The sequence below is a fragment of the Aptenodytes patagonicus genome, chromosome W (genome assembly GCF_965638725.1).
Source record: "Aptenodytes patagonicus chromosome W, bAptPat1.pri.cur, whole genome shotgun sequence".
Lineage (NCBI taxonomy): Eukaryota > Metazoa > Chordata > Aves > Sphenisciformes > Spheniscidae > Aptenodytes > Aptenodytes patagonicus.
In genome coordinates, this window is record NC_134981.1 from 29,245,059 (window position 1) to 29,259,156 (window position 14,098).

The 14,098-nt window shown below is 45.3% G+C and overlaps 1 pseudogene; it reads left to right on the plus strand.

Annotated features, from left to right (window-relative positions):
- Positions 1-1,850: 1,850 nt before the first annotated feature.
- On the plus strand, positions 1,851-12,751 carry LOC143172015 (corticotropin-releasing factor-binding protein-like; annotated as a pseudogene).
- The last annotated feature ends 1,347 nt before the right edge of the window (positions 12,752-14,098 follow it).

The following is a 14,098-nucleotide window of genomic DNA, read 5'->3' on the forward strand; positions in this document are numbered from 1 at the left end:
GCTGAAGCTGAGCCTCAGGTACCACTTCTGGGTGCTTCCGTCAAATCTCTGACTTTTTCTGGACCTGCTCTCACAAACAAGAAGCGAGCTGCCCATTATGCTATAATCCTGACTTTCTTAATCTCTTCAGAAAGTGAACGTGTGATAAGAGAAGTGAATGAGGCTGGGCTCCCCTGCAGCCCCTCCTGGTCCCGCAGGATCCTGGTGGTCTCCAGGGCACCTCTCACCACCCTGATTAACCTCCCAGCCATCCTCTAATGCAAGTTGGGGCTAAACCCTGCAGTTTTCCACCAAAACTTGTAATTCCCAAAGAACTTCAATGGATTTCAGATTCTGAACTCCCTTGGTGCTTCAGATAATCCTTGCCTAAAATCACAGTATTTAAACAATTCAAGGCAAGTACATGAAGATGAATTAATTCAGTCTTGGTTCATCCAGCAATTAACTACTCAGTTCCCCAAAGCAGTTTTAACAACTTTTGAATGCAACTTGATGTCAAAGTTAAAAAATAATATGTTTTCTGTATTCTTTATGCTTAGTATTCTTTATGCTCTTGAAAACCACACAGATATGGCAAAATCACAGAAGTGCCATGCGGATATGGAGAAATATTAGTTTACATTAAAGTAAACCATAAAAATAAGAATTACAGTACAATAAGGTCAGAGCCACAAGTGTATAGACAGAATAAGATTTATTTTTTTGTTGTTCAACCAACAAGTTGAGTGAAACAGAAGGCAAATATTTCTGTCCGCGAGCCCTAAGAATGAAATCAGAAGCAGCAAAATTAAAGCTTTGCCAGTCTGGATCGTATTTTTTCTAAGTTTTGCTGAACCAAAGCGACAATTTGACAGAGAAGCATAAAGCAGAAGGAGATGTTAACAAGAAGCCTGAGATGGGGAAAGGGTAGTTATTGTCCACAGAGTATCAATGGTTCATCCAGGGTCAGGGGAAAACAAGAATATACCCTAAAACTAATACCTCTGCTGAGTTCCTGATTTTTAATACTCTGCAGAGTTATGAATTTTCATTCCCAGGTTCATCTTTTGAAGGTATTTCTCAGGTTTCCCTTGAGGATCAGGGCTGGAGCAGCATCAGCTGTTCTGTGAGGAATATGCCCTTGGGAACCCCAAGTTTTCCTAATTTCTGTACGAAAGCCATGTCTGGTGGGGACAGCTGTCTGGTTTTGCCTGTGTACTTGCTGCAGAGCCCTCCTGCCCCAGCTGCAGGCACGGGACCTGGAAGCCAGCAGGTCCCCCAGCTCCAGGGGGCTGCTAGCCCCGGGCTGCGAGCCTGGCTGGGATGCAGGGGCACCCACCCAGGCCTAGCTGATGGGAAGCGCCTGGCACGGGGGCTGTGGAGAGCCACATGTCATGGAGCAGCAGGAGGGAGGCAGGGAGCCCTGCAGGTCCGAAATGCCCCAGAACTGGAAAGCAGGAGGGGAGGAGGAGGGAGGGAAGGATGCTCCCTGTTCCTCACTTTGGAGTAATTTGAAATAAACACACCGTGCGAGTGCCCTGGCTGCGTGGGGACGGGCTCTCCTTCCCAGAGCTTTTCAGCTCTGCCAGACAAATAAGTAGAAAAGACATCTGCCAGTGAGGGGAGTTTGACCATCTTAGAAATTTGTGGCTGTGATTTGGACCCTCGTCATGCCCACATACTGTGTCACTGCGAGAGGAATTCAGTTACCATGGGTTACCCTATCAGTACAGGGACCAAGTGCCTCCCCTTCCAACAGCTCTAGAAAAAGAGTCTCACCAAGAGACCCCAGTGGCTCCTGCCTACTGGTGCAGACTGTGAGAAACTTGGGCATGGGGAGAAGAGGGAGGGCCAGGAGAGGAGGTATCAGCATGCTGTCTGCTTTCCAATTTCAGTTCTGCTTTGTTCTCGTCTTCCTGGCAGCCTCCAAGGGGGAAACCAGATACCTAGAGATGAGCAACAGGACTGATGACTAACGCACCTCACTGTGCTTTTACTTCTGTCTTCTAACTTGTATTCCTAGCTTTTGAGCATCATGCTTTTTCCTCTCTCCCTTCCTATTCCCACTCCCCCTGCATTAAACCTACACCTAACCACAAGGGTAACATTAATGCAACAGTCCCTCCCTCCCTCCCTCCCTCTCATTTGTTTATCCTCCCTTTTCTCAAGCTTGCATTTTTGCTGAGGAATTAAGCAACTTGCTATGTGCTGAGCTCCTGGGCTCACCTCTTAGGTACCAGGTTTGTTCCCCTCTACCACAAGTTGGCAGCTTTCTGACTGAGTTCTTTTGCAGCTGCACTGTTTCTGGAGGAGGGATTTAATCTGCTGGCACCTGTTCTAGAGAGGTGCAGGGAGGGGGCTGCATTTCACTTTGCCCCAGCCTCTTCTTGCCCTCTTTTCTTCACCAGGTGAGGGATGCCAGTGAAGATGAGCCCTTCCTACTCCTCAGTGAAGATCTGAAGTGAGAGCTGTCTGCAGAGCAGATCTACTGGCGGTTGCTCCATGAGTTTCTTTGTTGCTCTGCTGGGGACTGCTGGTGGGTGGGAAAGTCCTGGGGGGAGCTCGGGGCTCAAGGAGGGGGAAAGGGGCTATTTGGGAGTGACAGAGCTGCAAGCGCTTTTTGTGAGGAGGGGGAGGAGAAGGACAAAGCGTTAAAATCTCAGAAAAGCTGTGGTCAAGGCAGAGGGATTGAAATGGGGCTCTGAAAAGAGGTTGGGGCTCAGAGTTGGGGGTCCCTACTGATGGGAGCAGGATGGGGGTCGTCCACCCACAGGGTCACAGCTCCAGGGGATGGGGCAGGTAGAAAAGCTGTGATTAAGGAGAAATCTGAAGGAATGGGGTGTTTGTGCGCTTGTGCACATACACACAGTTTTCTGCTCAGAGATGCTTCAACATGTCATCCCCCCTTGCACCCCCCATCGTATGCTTGTGCTCACACCTGTGAGTTACTGTTCACCCCACCCCCTGGTGCTCAGCAAGCTCCTAATTGCTGCAGCTAGGTCTCCCTCTCCTCCCTGCTGGCCAGGTCTCAGCGCAGGGGTCTCTCCTTGCTCCCCCCCTCCCTGCGCCGTGAGAGCTGGCGCTGTGTCTCCCTCCCCAGCAGGCTGAGGCAGCAGCAGCCCCGTGGCTCTGTTTCCCCAGGGTGCATTGACATGCTGAGTATAGAGGGGCAGTTCACCTTCACTGCAGAGCAACCGCAGCTGCACTGCGCGACCTTCTTCATCGGGGAGCCTGAGGAGTTCATCACGATAGACTATGACTTTATAAACATCAACTGCCAAGGGGGTGATTTCCTGAAGGTAAGAAGCTGGCAAGTCCTGCTGTGCTTCCCCTTCCTTGCTTTCATGTGCGAGGCTACATGTTACCGTAAGTCAGCAGATGAAAAACTCTCTAAGACTCAATTTGGAGTTTTAGAAAGCAGGCGTTCTTTATTGTGGCGCCGGGCGCACAGGGGATCGCTCCACCTAGTGTGCGCGCTGGGCTGCTCAACTATGGGAGTTATGTACAATCAGAATATACATATTCATTAGATTTCTGAGAAATGATTAGCATATTCATGTTATTTCTTGGAACTCATCAACATATGTAAGAGTCTTTAACACATGCGCTCTTATGTTCATTGGTGGTCTTCCAGGGTCCTCTGGTGGTCGTCGATAGTCTTCCTCACTGTGTCCGCCAATTGAACTCAGTCTTTTCACCTAGTTGCAGTAGCTGATTTCAGCATAACTTCCTTATCCATTCCACCCCTGTACACAGAGCTTCAAGGATTCCTTTTATCTATGGAATGTCCAGTCTGCAGAACATTTAGCTACTTTGCTTCGACAAAGAGAACCATATGTCTCCTTAGTATTTTGGTATCAACATGTGGAAGGGGCGGGTGAACACATGTGCGTTTGTGTGTGCAGAACAGGCTTTCACAAAGCAGCTGTCTCTGGGACGGCTGTTCCCCCTCCCCGAGGCACTTTTGGAACGTCCCCCTCCCCCCCCCCCCAAGGCAAAGTTGGATGCAGGCAGAGGATCCCCCTCCAAACGGCAGCATGGGCTCTTCTGAACTTTTCCAGGAGCACCTCTACTGAGTGCCCATACCTAGGGGACTGACTGAAAAGTTTGGTCAGTACAAGCCAAGCTCCTCAGCTCCGTTAGGAGGGTTTTCTCATTGCACCATGAATCACATGATCCCTGCAGATAATAATACAGCTCTCTGAACTGTTACTGTTCCAGGACCTCTGCTTGCAGGTCACTTAGCATCAGCTTATTAATGAGTGGATCATTGCAGGCTTTCTTTCAATAAAGCCCTGCTAGAGCTTTTCAGGATGTTGGCTCTGAACAGAAAGAGGTTCATGACTCAGAGCCGTTTATATTCCAGAATCAAAAAACTTTACCAGTGCATTTTGCTGGCAGGCAGAAGTGTTGACCAAGATCTGAACTCGGTTCAGGAGATAAGGGGAGGCTCAACAGCCCCTGGCTGCTCCCCTCACCTTGTGCTCTGCCCTTTGCGCTGTGGTGGCCGTGTATAGCACAGAGCCCATCCCACCTGGCAGTGAGCTGAGCTCTGGGGAGGAGGAAAGCTGCCCTGAAGCCCTATCCTTGTCTCCCTCCCTTGGAGAGATGCTTTCCCCCTGCTTGCTTTATCCTGGGGAATCCTGTCCCTCCATCCCGTACCCTTGGCTGGGATCTCTCCCCATGTTGCTACAGGCTGTGCTGAGGAGGCTGATTTCAGCCTCTTGTGGGTCCAAGGATTTTATACCTAGACTTACAGCCACTTCTGAAGGCTAGAAAAAATGCCTTCATTAAAGAGATCTTTGATGCTAGAAAAAAAATGCTTTCATCAAAGAGATCTTTGAGGCTTTATAGAGGCTTCCTTCCTTTGATCATGGGTCCCCAATTTCTCCATTATACTATTGTATTTATACAGGAAGCTTTTCCCTGGTGTAATTTGAGCTCCCATGTCTCGTTACTTCAGAAAACTTACAGTTTTAGCAAATCCAGAGACTGATCCTGCAGCTCTTCCACAAGGAAGTCCCACACATATTCACATTAGGATTACTCACAGAAGCGATGGCGGGATCTGGTCCTTGGATTTTCAAAGTATTGACAAAGAACAACTGGAGCATAGAAGGAATTACTGGGTGTCCTGGTTTCAGCTGGGACAGAGTTAATTTTCTTCCTAGTAGCTGGTACAGTGCTGTGTTCTGGATTTAGGATGAGAATAATGTTGATAACACACCGATGTTTTAGTTGTTCCTAGGTAGTGCTTACACTAAGTCAAGGACTTTTCAGCTTCTCATGCCCTACCAGCGAGAAGCTGGGAGGGGGCACAGCCAGGACAGCTGCCCCAAACTGGCCAAAGGGATATTCCATACTATATGATGTCATGCTCAGTATATAAACTGGGGGGAGTTGGCCGGGGGGCAGTGATCGCTGCTCGGGGACTGGCTGGGCATCATTTGGCGGGTGGTGAGTGGTTGTATCACTTGTTTTTCCTGGGTTTTGTTCCTCTCTTTCTCTCTCTTGTTGTTTTCCTTTTCATTACAATTTATTATTATTTTATTTCAATTATTAAACTGTTCTCTCAACCCACGAGTTTTCTTACTTTAGCTCTTCCGATTTTCTCCCTCATCCCACCGGGGAGGGGGGGGAGGGTGAGCGAGCAGCTGTGTGGTGCTTGGTTGCCGACTGGGGTTAAACCACGACACTGGGTGAGAGTGACTAGGAGGGAATTGAAACAGCAAGGCAAGTAACTGCGCAGCTGTACTAGAGTTAATACAGATTTCTAGTTCTGACGCATTTCTGACACATTTCCCTGAACGTGGTGAGGGCAAATTTGTTGCTATTTTTGTTGTGAAGGAAAGATCTGTAGAGGTCGCTGCTTAAGCTCCAGCCAAGTAGGTAGCATTTGTTCTGCTTTCTAGTGGTTAGGATGAGCCGGAAGAACAGACGCAAGAGAGAGCAATACCTCTGTCAATAATTCCTCCCCGAAGCTTTATCATATTTCAATACCTCTGGAAGGCCTCCAAGCCCATTAATGGCAAGCTGCAAAACATGGATGGTGGAAAATTACAGGCCAGATCAATGGACTTAATGCCCAGAGCTTGAGAGGGTGACTTATGTTTGATGTGGCTTCTAAATCAAGTTGGTCAAAACTTCTCTTAGTAACAGTGGAATTGCAATAGTAAGAAATAAAAAAATTGATGCAAACATGATGATGCTGGAGCAAAAAGAGCTGCTTCCCTCAAAAACAGGTCACCAAAATTGTCACCTGAAGGAAATAAAGGCAACATTAAAATTTATATGCATCCCTTTCCTAAATATGGATTGAAGCTTGAATAATTAGTTAAATGCTAGGAAATGGATAAATACAAAGAATTTTTGTTTTTAATTGATAGCTTTGAACAGGCCATCTGGTGTCAAAATAAAACAGTGTCTGTAATACTTTATGCTTCTGTTCTCTGCTAACAGAGTGATAAACAAAAGCCTTGGTTTCAATTATTGAACCCCTGTAGGTATTTGATGGCTGGATGCTCAAGGGAGAGAAATTTCTCAGTTCCTTGGACCACCCCCTCCCCACTTCCCGAAGATACATAGACTTTTGTGAAAGTGGCAATATTCAGAGGAGCATCAGATCATCGCAGAACGTGGCAATGATCTTCTTCAGGATTCACCAGTCAGGCAATGGATTTACCATCACAGTCAAGAAAAATGCCAACCTCTTCCGTAAGTCTGAGTTTTATATTGTCAGATGGGCTTGCGTTTTGGGCAGGAAGCAAAATGAATGTGTTGGTTTGCATTGAATTCTCTCTCTGATGTTATCTGCACTGATACTGTTCCAGTAATGCTAGTGGAGCCACACATACCTGCATGCCTGAGGGTTTGACTCAGCCTCAGTGTGTGTCTCAAGAAAGAAAATAAGTGAAGTATAAGATATAACTTAGGCATGGCTTTGATATTCAGGACCAGAAGGATCTTTCTTTCAAACAATATATCTTCCAATCTAATATTGTCATGTCCCATCACATTTGGCTAGAACAAATAGTATTAATTTAGAGCTTTTAATCTCAGCAATTTCTAGATCTGGGTATGAGGAATTTGGAAAATTGTATGGTTGGAAAAAACCATAAAATTGTATGAATTTGGAAAATTGTATGAAAAAATGGTATGAGGAATGAGGAAAAAAATATTTGAAAAAGTTCAATAGCACAAACAGTATATTGAATAGTTATGTGATAGTTATGAGTGATATATGATCCCAAGGATCTATTTGCAAGCTATTTCCTGAAGTCTGTGAGCTGGCAAGGCACAAATATGGTCACTTGCATCATTTTTCCAAGAGGGGACAGGACATTTAACAACTATTGTTCAGGCCAGTCTGATTCATCTGCCTCACCATGCAAAGGATGAAGATGACGGCATGTCTGCCCTGCCCTTATTCTGAGTTGCTCAGACACAAGCCTGGAAGCTGGATCTCCACACTGGTGTGGCTTCGTGCCTGTGGATGTGATTATTGTGTGCAGGTGCTGGAGCTGGCTTGTCCTTCACCTGCCAGCGGAAGCAGCTGCGGGCCCCCAGGTCTGCGTAGAGGACCCCTTGGGTTGCACACGCAGATGATAAGCTACTCCCTTACCTGAACTGTTAAGTTTGAACTTTAGGATAAAATCAGCATGTACCCGCTCTAGGTTCAATGGGATGTTTCTCAGGGTAAGGAAGTTAAGAGTTAAGAGGAGCAGAACAGGACTTAGGGGTTTGCTGGCAATATCAGGCAATAACCAGTCAAAGCTAAATGAAAGCCCTGCATCCATATTTAGCCTCCTTCAAACTGGCAAACAGTATGAGCCCCTGATGTATGGATTTGGGGTGTGAGCTCTCCTACTGACTGCTTCACCCTCAAGTTCTGCCAGACCTCGTGGTAAGTAATGGGCAAGGAATTTTTAGGGAACAAATGCCATGCAAGAAACCCAGAAAATGCCATGTGCATATTTTTTTTCAGCATTTAGTTGTAACTCTCAGTAATTAAATCATCTGTTCTTTGTTAGTACTGAAAGTACATGATTTTGCTACATGCAGCGATGACTGCATGAGTAACTCTTGTACCTTCTCCCATGCCCCAGCTTGCAATGTCATCTCTCAGACTCCCTCAGGAAGGTCATTCCTCATCAGCATAAAAACTGCAGCTTCTCCATAATCTACCCAGTGGTGATAAAAATATCTGATCTTATCCTGGGACATTTAAATGGCCTCTTTTTAAAGGCGAGTTGTCTGTTCTTAATAAATTACTACTAAGTGCAGTTTTCCTGGGCACGGGAGAGGGAAGGGGGGTGAAGTGGGGATAGCCTTTGGCACTGGCTGTTAAGGCATGTGTGCGCCTGCTGCAGGCTCTGGTCCCGCCCCGCCCCCCCCCCCCCCCCCCCCCCCCCCCCCCGACAAGAGCTGGGTCTGTCTCTGTCACTATTGTCTCTGTAATGTCGAAGATATTGCTTGCCATAACAAAGGGTAAGAATTTCATTAGAAAGAAAGGAGTGCTCTCCCAGAGAGCTGTCTTTCTGCATTTAAACTAATGAAAGCAACAACCACTCTGAACAGAGAAAGGAGGCATGGGTTAGCGAGGTATTAGCGTGGTGAAAATACAAACGTGCTGGCTCCATTTGCTCCAGTGCACAGCACAGGGATGGGATTTGGCCCCACAGCATTTGGTGCACAGTGACGACCAGCCAGGAGAGGACAAGAGCTGTTGGTGGCACCCTGTACCTGGGAGGTCCGAGAAGGTGCAAATTCCAAAATATCCAGAAGGATGGGAGTAAGAAAGCTTGTTTTCTGGTGCCAGTGAGACTGGTAGCCTAGGGCCTTCACAGGGATTGCCAGTGTCTGAGCAGTAGTCAGGGCCCACGACAGTCATATGCAAGGTAAGGTGCTGGCTGGAAGCAGGACACAAGAAGGCAGTGATGCAACAGACAACTGATGGAAACAGGCAAAGAACCAGTGACAGAGGCTCTGTCAGTGCAACACACAGGGGTCTCTGCACATCTGGTTTTGGTTTTGAGGGTGTTGCATCAAAGGAAAGTTTTAAAGAAGGGCTTAGAGCAAAATGAAGAAACAGATATTTGGGTCAGTGTGTGGTATCCCAGTATAAGTGGCAGCGTGAGTGAAAGTGCAAAGATGATCTGTTTTGGTCAAGGTAAGAAATAAGCAATTAAGGTTAGCCGTATGTGTTGATCTGCAGCAGGAATCGATCTAATGCTGCAGCAAAGACGATAGATTGGAAGGGGGCCAAGCTTCAAAACTAAGATGAAAGGAGTAATGTCTGAGGTGATAGAGGAAGAGAAGCTGTTAAGAGTGTCTCGGGAGTCTGACACCGAGGTCTGAGATTTAGGAAGAAAACTGGAAACTCTGGTGAGAGCCGTTCCACTGAGGCACAAGCAAGCAGGGCTGGGGAGGTCTGGCATGGCTTTGGAGGCCACGAGCCCCAGGGTGCAGATTCAGTGGAAAATCGATTTGGGGAGGTCAGTGGGGGGATGCATGGAGTTTTTAAGGGATGTTTACATCTTGCATGCATGGTGAAGGGGAAGAACAAGCGCGCAGGTGGTGAGCTAGGAAAGGGCTGAGTGCAGATGGGAAGTGCTCAGGAGCAAGGATCAGCCTTGCAATGCTGAGAGAGAGACCAGCTGTTGGCCAGACAGGGGAAATTCAGCTTACAGCATGGTGCCTGAGGACAAAATCAGCCAAAGCACTACACAAGGTATGGATTTTAAATATTGGATGACTTGGCTCAAATCAGTTCACAGTTATGCCCTTGCCTTGCATGCTGTTTTCACAGGGACTCTCACTCTTCCTCACCAAAGAGGGAGAGCTCACTGTTCTCACACAAGAAACAAAGGCAAAACAAGGTGAACAAAACCTAAATCAAATGTAAAGCCTTTTATACACAAGAGGAACACATCTTCCTCCCTTACAAATTAGCTGAAAATAATTGTATGCCCAATTCTGCAGTCCAGAATGCCAATGTCCACGACCCACCGGGAGCTTCTTCTCCCTTCTTGATGTCTGTGAACCAGTAGCAGCAGACTGGTGGTTCAGGATGGCTAGAAACAAAATGTGTCCCAAACCAGGCTTTGAGAGATGGGTCAAGTGAGTTGACTTATTCAGCAGTGGGCAGATAAGGGAATATAGCAGAACGAGTAAAGAAATCAGGCACTTAAACAGCAGCATATGGGTCGCAGCCCAAAGGTGCACAAGGTGTCTGTGCAAGATGATTTTGGCAAACAGCATTAACTTTCAGGAAAGGAGCACTTGTGGGTCTAATATACAGTGAGCTGTTGTCATCATACAAAAAATACTCTTCTGGTTAATTCCTACTTTAATTAAACTTTGCCAGAATAGTGCATTTTAGCAACTCTTATTGCTTAGGAATCTATAAGTACAGTATAGTGGAGCTTAAGTTCCTGCCTGCCAGCTGAGTGTGGGCACGTGTGCAGCCCATGCCTGTATTAATTTGATTACGTCTAAGCATCCAGAATCAGATTGCTTATCTGCACTAAAAGCAATTGAATCAACACCTTAACTACATGCCACTAATTTTCAGAGCCCACTTAGGTCTTTCTTTGGAATCCCATAAGGTAACTAACTGACTAATGTCAAATTGAAGTAGTATTGCTCAGGATGAGAACAGCCTGATTTCACACAGGTTTGAGCACAGAGGACTTCTAAAACCTACTGTTGACTGCAATCATGTCTAGAGAATTGCTACGTTTTGAAGATAAATGATAAATAACTTCTAATCTCTGTCTTTTTAGAAACCATCAGCAGGCTGTGCAGGAGTGGGAGATTTTGTAGAGCTGTTGGGAGGAACTGGCTTAGACCAGTCCAAGATGTTTCCACTAGCTGATCTCTGTCACTCCTTTCATGGGTCTGGTGAGAACTCCTTCTTCCACTTACCTCTGCATGATAAAATAATTAACCAGAGGGAGTCATGCAGAGCCCCCCCAAACCCAGATTTCCTGCTAGACTGGTGAACTTCACATGTAGCAGAACATAAGAGCTAAAGCTATTCGAGCCTGCAGCTGGGGTGTGTGATACAGCACACCCATGATCACCTTCACTTGCCCCTGCAGTAATCATTGTAACAAGGTTAAGATATATATTTTTAAAATACTTGTCCTATGAAAAGTATGATTATTAGAGTGCCAACAGGCAGATGAGCCTGGAAATTCATAACAAATGAAGGTAGAGCGGTTACATTTTCAATTAAGGATTTTTTCTCACTTACACAGTGTTCCCAAAGACTTCTTTTCTGCTGCAGGGGTAAAACATACCCCAAAAAGCCTCCCACTCTCTGCTTTGAACCCTGTGGGAGCTCTGAACCTGTTTCACAATCATGCCAGGTTGGTGACCTTTTTCTCCACATAAAAATAAGAATTCCTAGTTTCCCTAATATTCAGTATAGTAGAGTACGAAGTGTTGCAGTGATGTGAAAGACCAGCCCCTGTGGCACATCAGTTGTACCTCAGGAGTATGAACAAGTGCACCGGAGGAGCAGCATTTCCGCAGGGTTAGAGAGCAGGAACGTGCCTGGCACTTTGCCTCTGTCATCTCCCTTGCCTTTCATCCCACCACAACTTAATGGTCCAGGCACTGTTCAAAGCTTTAACCAGCAAGCACTGATGCTGAGTGAATACTGAGCACCATGATGAGATTAAAATGCACTTTCCTGGCGGTGTGAAGGAAGGGAAATCCCATCTTAGAATCATAGAATCATTGAGGTTGGAAAGACCTCTAAGATCATCGAGTCCAACCATCAACCCAACACCACCATGCCCACTAAACCATGTCCCTAAGCGCCGCATCTACACGTCTTTTAAATACCTCCAGGGATGGGGACTCAACCACTTCCCTGGGCAGCCTGTTCCAATGTTTCACCACTCTTTCAGTAAAGAAATCTTGGCAGCTCCTGCTCTCCCAATGACCCACCGGATTTCTCCTCCAGTGGAAAAGATGCTATGAGTTCTCCAAATGAAACAGGCTTTGCCAAACCCCTGCTCAAATGGCTCATCTAAAACAGTGGTTAGTGATATGCTTGATTTCTCCCAGAGTGGATCCATACGCTAGGCACTGCCATTTGAGTTTGTCATGGTGGGACTCTCGCATACCTTCGTTACTGCAAAGAACTTCCTTACTATCACCACACAAAACCACTCATCCCTCTAACAGGAATCGTTCAAATATTGTTAATTTTGGATAACTCCAGGACAGGGTGCCATTACCCCTACCCGTCGCTCACAGTATCTAACGGTAGCATACCTTCCCAAGTGCAAACATGTACAGACCTCTGTGTCATGTCTATCTATGCATACATGAGACTGCAGGTGGATGGGAAGTGAGTGGCATTTGCATGAGTAAAGGCTACAACATTTGAGGAAATAAGCCATTATAAAGTAAAACTAACAAATACAGAAGAAGGTATTTAGTCAGCAATACCACCACTGGCTGGTCATTACTACACACAAATTTGCTTTGTTTCCAAAATTGTATGTATTAGTGCTTTTTAATTCCCAACACTATATATATCTCTTTTCCTTCTCTCTCATATAAATGTATCTTTATATCTCCTCTATCTCTCTTTTCCCTAATTAGCCCAAATGAAGATTGGTTGTGACAATACTGTACTGCAAATGGTCTCCAGCGGCAAACACATCAATCGTGTGACGTTTGAGTATTATCAACTTGATCTGCAGGAAACAGAAAGGAAAACATCATTGAGGAATTCTGCTTTCCTAGTATCTGAGAAACCAGGCAACACTTTTTCACACAGCTAATGAAAATAAGGTTCTGGTAAATTAAAAAAAAAATGTATTTTTCCTTTAACCAGCTGATATTATCGAGCCTTTCTATGGTACAAGCATATTTATTTTTTCATACCAATCGGTCATTCCCATGAGCAAGCAGGAAAAAGCAACTAAATATATTAATCTTTGTTATTACCATAATATTTTTTTCTGCAGTATTTAAGCTCATTTACTACATCCAAAATCAATAGCAAGAACAGAAGGCTATGTTTCCAATATAAACATTATTAGGGAAACTGTCACAAACCTGTGTATCTAATCTGAGGACATACGAAACCCGCGATAACTATAAACTTTATGCAACAACTTTATCCTTTTATATCAGGTATAAACAAAAAAATAACATGGTGGAATACACTTACATTTTTGTAACAGGAAATCCAACATTAGTGTATGTAAAAACTATTTGTTTGTTTATGACTATAAATGTACTATTTATTTCTAATGACATGTTTTTAATAAAAAATTATAGTATGGAAACTTCTTTACATAACTCCCAACATGAATAAATACATTCAAAGAGTTGGCAAAACATTATTATGTTGTATTTTTCTGAAGAGCTCTTTTAATGTTCTGGTTAAACATCTGTCCTGGTTTCGGCAGGGATAGAGTTAATTTCCTTTCTAGTAGCTGGTACAGTGTTTTGGATTTAGGATGAGAACAAAGTTGATAACGCACCCATGTTTTAGTTGTTGCTAGGTAATGCTTACACTAGCCAAGGACTTTTCAGCTTCCCATGCTCTACTGACTGAGGAGGCTGGAGGTGCACAAGAAGCTGGGAGGGGGCACAGCCAAACTGGCCAAAGGGACATTCCATACCATGTGACGTCATGCTCAGTACATAAACTGGGAAAAGCTGGCCGGGGGGGCCGCTGCTCGGGGACTGGCTGGGCATCGGTCAGCGGGTGGTGAGCAATTGTGCTGTGCATCACTTGTTTTGTGTATTATTATTATTATTATCATATTATTATTATCATTTTATTTCAATTATTAAACTGTTTTTATCTCAACCCACGAGTCTTTCTAACTTGTGCTCTTCCAATTCTCTCCCCCATCCCACCGGGAGCAGGGGGGGGGAGTGAGCGAGCGGCTGCGTGGTGCTTAATTGCTGACTGAGATTAAACCACGACAGTCCTTTTTTGGCGCCCAACGTGGGGCACGAAGGGTTTGAGATAATAACAGATTAACCGGAGTGTATTAAGGAACTTATATCTGTTAATAGTTGTGGGTCACAATGTTGGTTTCTCTGTTCTCGATATTGATTTGTATAATCTGCATCGCGCTCT